We start from the raw sequence: 6,000 nt of genomic DNA on the forward strand, positions 1-6,000 counted from the left end.
TAGAAACAAGATTAATAAAAATCTACTCGTAAAAACGAGAACTTCAAAATATGGACCAAACGTGTAATGGTAGAAATGATGTAGGCATGGAGCAAAGAGAGAATATAGCCATTTAATCACCATGACTTCCTTGTCTCTCCTATCAAGGATTATTGTGGCCTTTGAATCAACAAGAACTTCTTCATGCACTCATCACCAACCATCCTACCTATATTTGACCTTTCCAATTCACTTATCTATTAAGCGTATATTAAATATATAGTTATGTTTTTCTTTCTTCCTTCTATGTGTATACACATGTGTAGTAAAAATACCTCTTAGTAGATTACTACTCTTTGTATAATTTGACACTGATTAAAAATGAGCATGTTCTTGATAACCATATATTAGATCAAGTCTTTAGCAGTTTCTCACTTATTTATATTCAAAATGATATAATATTTAGAAAAATTGTAATGGGTAGCAAAATAAATTAGGTATTTTGCAAATATGTCTTTGAAATTTGTGATTTTGCACATGTAGCAAAATACTCAAATTCAGATTTCTATTTTCTTTTCGTATTTCTATTTTACCTTTTTTTAATAAACAGTGGTCCCTATTTTCCTCCCTCGTTGTCTCTAATCCGTTTTTTCTTTTTTTCTTTTCCTCCAAAAGTTGGTAGTAATTTAGGATTTATGAGTGGCACCCCTCCCGACCCTTACTCTGACGCCAACCAACACTAAATACTAGGCTCTATTATTTAGTCGCTATGAGATTTCCCATTTCTTTTACCTCTTAATCATCCAGAAATACTCTTTTAAGGGGGTGTTTAGCTCACTAACATGAGTTGAGTTGAGTTAGTTATAATATATCAACTCATTCTTTGGCCCACCAACTTTAAAGCTTGGTGGAGTTGAGTTAGTATATTTTACCAACTCACCCCGACTCTCCATTCTTTCCAGGTTTTCAGTGACTCCACACATCGTCCATTATCACACTCCAAGAACTAACTCTGGGCTCCGACAATCACCTCTGATAGGCTCCAATAACCACCTTCGATGACAATTCCGACGACGAAATTCAGACTTCAACAACCACCTCCGATAACAGCTCTGGCAACCAACTCCAGGCTTCGACAAACTTCGCATGACCAACTCCGACAACCACCTCTGGTGCCCCAACTCTGATGACCACCTTCGCGCTTCTAACTCCGACGACCAATGGCTCTGACAACAAACTCCGATGACCAACTTCGACAACCACCTTCGTAGGCTCCGAAAACCATCTCCAACAATAAACTCCGATGAAAATCACCTTCGATGATCACCTTTGGGCGAGCAACTCTGACGACCAACTCAAGGCTTCGACGACCACCTTCGACGATAAACTCCAACAACCAACTATAATACCACCTTCATGTGACTAACTTTATGCTCCTACAGTCACCTCCGACTATAATCTCTAGCGAAAATCATATTTGATGATCAACTTCGATGACCACTTTCGGCCGCTCAATTCCGGGATTCGAAAACCATCTCTGATGACAAACTTCGACAACCAACTCCAACACACCTTCATGTGACCAACTTTAGGTTCCAACAACCACTTCCGGCTACAAACTCTAGCAAAAATAATCTTTCATAATCAACTTCGACAACCACTTCCGACTATTATAAGACTAATAGACAGTTAAAGTATGTTGTATGATTGTTGATTATATAAAATATATTATTTTGTCTACATTAAGTGCAATATTTATATATAATGAATTCACATGTCAAATGAGTGTTAAGAATATTTAGACAAAAAGTATGTATGTAGTTGAAAAGTATGTAACATATAACAAAAAAAAAAAAAACCATAAAATGAATTTTTTTTCTTTGAATATTTTCCAATAAGAATTAGTGAAAAATAAAGATTTGTTCTCTGATGATCCTCTAAATTTAGAGAAAATTAAAGTGAAACTGTTGAAGAAATATGGTGACATTCCATTGGCTTTTACGATGATAGGGGAGATTTAATTAAAAAAAAAAGAAATACAAAACATAGTAAAAATATAAAGCAACAATAAGAAGAAGAAGAAAGAAAAGAAGATGATAATGAAATTTATGGAGAAAAATTGACTAGAAAGTTTTGATTTCACTTTAGTTTCTCATTTTATTTGACTATATAAATGTAATGGGTTAATTGTTGTTCATTGCGAAAAAAGAAAAAAAAAAGTTCTAAAAATTAAAAGAAAAAAATTACAATCCATATTTTATTCAAATAAAGATGAATAGAATTATTAAATAAAAAGTTTCAAAACAAAAATAGTAATTATAAAAGCATATTATTTAGTGTTCAAAAAACTCGCCAGATACCCAATATGAACTCACAGATATATGAATTCTAAATATCTTATCTCAATTTAACGCTCCATACAGCGTCTTTGTGATGACACGATTTTTTTCACTCTCAAGGGCTTTAAAGTAGTACTTCAATGCATCTAGATTTATCCATTCAAAAGTTCTTATTTTCTTTCCGTGTTCTTCATTTTGTATTTTTAAATCCTTTATTTGGAATCAAATGGAAATGGATGGGTTGATTTTTAGATTCTAAACTTTTTTCCCTCCTTTAATGAACTAATCTTTTAGGCTATGTTTAATTATTTTATTTTATTTATTTGTTTTTTAAAATTAAGTTTATCGACACTACTTCCATTTCTAAATCTCTTTCTTTGTTATCTATTTTTTTACCAATTGTTTAAAGAACAAGTCAAGATTTGAAAATTAAAAAAAAAATAGTTTTTAAAACTTTGCTTTTGTTTTTGGAATTTAGCTAATAATTCAACCATTGTACTTAAAAAAGATACAAATTATGGTGAGAAATAGAGAGAAAATAGCTTTCATTTTCAAAAACCATAAATAAAAAAAACAAAATGATTAACCAACAAAATCTTAAAATTTTTGGTATTTGATTTTTACTAGAAGCCCGTACACCTTTGGTTTGGTTTACATAAGCATTAAGCACAAGGTTCTGAAAGTAAAATTGGAATGATCAATTGCTATAATAAATTCATCGAAATGTATTTTTATTGGACATGAGTTTGATTGTGTAGCACCTCTGCTTAAATCCACTCCATGTGTATTAATAGTGTGATCATTTCACTCCATTCACATAAATTCAACCTTAAAACTAATTTTCAAATCTCAACTTATTAAACTTCCAAAAAATGTATTCTGGTTCTTATTATTTCTTTTCCTTTTTCTTTTTCTTTTTTTAAATTTGTTTGGGTTCCTATTCTGGTTGGTAGAGCCCAAAATTTTATATAGGAGAGCACTATATGCAAAAAAAAAAAAAAATATATCTATAAATGAATATAAAAAGTATTCATAATTTCATAAATTAACTAATTTAGTATATTATAATTGCCATCTATGAGTTTTTATGTTTTAAAATCTATCCATGATAACTTCAATATCTAACTTATCAAATAAATCATTTTCAATATAGGTTATAAGACAATCATTCATCCATTGATCTTGTTGGGGTTGATGTCCTAAATCTCGTAGGATTCTATAGTTTGTAATTGTAACGTACAAACATCTTATTTATTTAATAAAATATATGATGTTTTATTTCATTTTTAGTTGTATTAACCACAAACCAATAATCTAAGATCCAAGGTTATTTTGTAGCTTAAACATGTATGTAGAGACAAACGGGTGGATCATGTTTTAAGTGATAACCTAAATGGTCTATAGTAGATGGATAAGGCTGGATACCTTATCCTGGTGACATTACGAGTATAGCCTGATTTGTAGAGGCTATAGTTGTTGTAAAGTGCAACAAATGATATGATCTTGATCATTCATGTGGAGACATATGGCGATATCCTATACAAAGGAGTTTGTATAAGATCGGACCATGAAATGTTTAGTTTCATTATATAACGTCGTTAATAATAGAAACTTACATTTCACCATGATGACCATAGGTATCATGACTTGAATCCTGATTGAGTTGTAAACTCCTACCTATGAAGGCGATCCTTTGATTTGTATGGGTGAGAATGGTCAGATTGCCGATTCAACAAGCCTACCATTTTGGTGATTCGTCTGATTGAGGAGCTGAGAACACAACTACACATGAAGGAATTCATTCATTCCCCAACATCGAGGTAAGTAGATAAAAATGTCTCTCTTAAGGGCTAATTCCAAGGCTTGAACAATATGGTGTCACACTCTCTCCTGGCCTGAGAGAGGTTTGATCATAGTTGGACTATGATTTATTGTTCATTAGAGGGATCGATGGTACTTAATGAGATAAATGTAACTATAGGGGCAAAATGGTAATTTTGGCCCAGTTGTACTTACGAACAATTTTTGAAGGGTCATGATACTGTTGATTGGTTATATCCAATGGACAAAGAAATATATCTATAGTGCGAAGAGTGCAACTGTCGGTCTTTAGTTGAGTGCCCGAAAATTAATGGATAATGAATAATTAATAATAATTTAATTAAAGAGTTTAATTAATTATTCACGTATCGTTGGAGCTTCAAGCTACAGGTCCATGAGGTCCCCTCTGTAGCTCAACGAGAATAAATGAGAATCAGTTTTTAAATTAATTTGAATTATTCAAATTAATTGAGGGAGTTAATTATATATAATATAATTAATTTAATTTTAATTATATATGATATAATTACTATAATGTATTTGATACATTATATTATAAAGTATATTTGAAAGGAGATAAATGATTGAATGTGATTCAAATATTAATTATATGAATTTAATTCATATGATTAAATTTAATATAAATGGTATTTATATTAAATGTCATTAGTGAAAGAATATAATAAGTTATATTGTATATGATACAATATAGAAACAATAGGTTATATGTTATATTTGATATAACATATAGTTTAATATATATTATATGATAAGGTACTTATCATATAAATTTATATATTAAATAATTAATTATTTAATTTATTTAAAATCATTTTTTTTGGGAAGGAGTTGTAACTCCTTCCCCCTCTTTCTCTCCACTACGTGATAGTGGGACAGAATGTTTCATGTTCTTTCTCTGGTGTTTTCTTTCACAGAGTATACAGAAAGTTTTGAGAGATCTCACATTACTGTCATCTTCCTTCTCTCTTTTCTTCTCTCTAATTCCCTCACCAAAATAGCCAGAGCCCACAAATTCCTGGGTTCTCATCCCAGAGAATACGAAGGTAGCCATTATGGTGGTGTTCATTGGTTTGAGTGATTCAGTTGAAGAACTGTTCTTCAAAGGTAATGGGTTATGAATCCTAATTTCTTCTGTGTAATTTAGTGTAAGCATGTTGTAAATTCATTAGAGGCATAATTTTATTCTTTCTCTGTAAACTTCTGTGTTCTGTGAATATTGGGATTTGGGTTCGATTCCCACTTCCACTCAAGGTCCTTTAACAGGGGTCCTTCAATTGGTATTAGAGCCAGAGTTTTTGTCCAAAATTTTTCCAATATTTCAGAATAATTTTACAGTTTATGGTGGGTTTTAGCATTCTGTATTGTTCATGAGATGGATACTATGAATGTTTGTTTGCAATTAATAGATGGTTTCGGGATTGGGCAGTATAGATTCGTTGTTTAATTTACAAAATTGCTTTGTAAGGGCCCATGTTTTGGGGCATTAAATTGCTATAGAGTTTGTAATTTTATGTTCTTGAGTCGTTCATGATGTTCCCAGTCAATTTCTGGAGAAAATAAGGTGAAAATCGAAAGAGTTTCGAACAAGTTTGAAACTGTACAGTAGCGTCGCAACACTGCGATGCGGCGGACGAAAAAAAATCTGTGTAGCATCGCAATACTAGGACACGGCGTTGCGAAACTCCGAGACGGAGATCTCATGCAGTTCAGCTCTGGTTCGCGCATGGTTCGTGGTCCATTGGTCCAGTTCGGTTCGGGGTTTCTTCGATTCGAGCTATTTGGGTTCATCTGGGCTGGTTCTGAAGGAACTCTTATACAAGAGCACTGATAATTTGTAGAA

This window comes from Benincasa hispida, chromosome 9, assembly GCF_009727055.1.
Source record: "Benincasa hispida cultivar B227 chromosome 9, ASM972705v1, whole genome shotgun sequence".
NCBI classification, from domain to species: Eukaryota; Viridiplantae; Streptophyta; class Magnoliopsida; order Cucurbitales; family Cucurbitaceae; genus Benincasa; species Benincasa hispida.